Source organism: Camelina sativa, unplaced genomic scaffold, assembly GCF_000633955.1.
Source record: "Camelina sativa cultivar DH55 unplaced genomic scaffold, Cs unpScaffold03665, whole genome shotgun sequence".
Lineage (NCBI taxonomy): Eukaryota > Viridiplantae > Streptophyta > Magnoliopsida > Brassicales > Brassicaceae > Camelina > Camelina sativa.
In genome coordinates, this window is record NW_010924764.1 from 1 (window position 1) to 758 (window position 758).

The 758-nt window shown below is 39.3% G+C and overlaps 1 pseudogene; it reads left to right on the forward strand.

The window, feature by feature from the left end:
* Positions 1-203: 203 nt before the first annotated feature.
* On the forward strand, positions 204-750 carry LOC104774568 (annotated as a pseudogene).
* The last annotated feature ends 8 nt before the right edge of the window (positions 751-758 follow it).

Here is a 758-nt window from a genome sequence, read left to right on the forward strand (position 1 = left end):
AGCTAAAACAGTCACACGTAACAAAACTATTTCAAAAACAACAAAAAGAAAACTTACCAACCATCAACAGAACAACAACCTTTTTTTTTTCGTTTCAAAAAAACAGTTACGTTGTTGAGTTTCTTTTTTTGTTAAGAAGGAAAAAAAAAACAAAAAATGGATCTTGACCAAATTTGACAAAAACAAATCTCTTGGTCATCATCATGACCGATTCTCAAGTACTACTTCATGCGCCTCGGCCGCCTCGTAGCAACGCTAAAGTTTGTTACGGAGCCACTTTTTTCAACATCTCTTCTTACGGAATCTTCGAAGAATATGAAACTCCGAATGTCATCTTCGGACATGCATTGCCTCTCCTTGAGATACAAATCATTCTTATCTTCGTTTCCATCGTCTTATGTCATATGTTATCAGACGTATTGGCATACCACAGTTCGTCTCGCACATGCTAGTAAGTTGAGGAAAATATTCACAAATGTCAATAGTCTTGTATTGCAACTACATGCCCATGGTTTCTTGTAATGTAAGTAACAGGTCTTTTGGTTTTTAAACTAGGCCGGTATTGTTTTGGGACCTCAGCTATTTGATCTGGTGGAGTTTTCATCAGATAGGTTATCGTTAGACGTCCCCGGATACGTCGCGTTGGAAGGTGTGGCCAGGTTTGGGTTGATAATGTTCACGTTCTTGATGGGCGTGAAGACCAACAAGAAGGCCGCATTTCAAACCGATAGGCGGACGATCATTATAGCGGTTTCAAC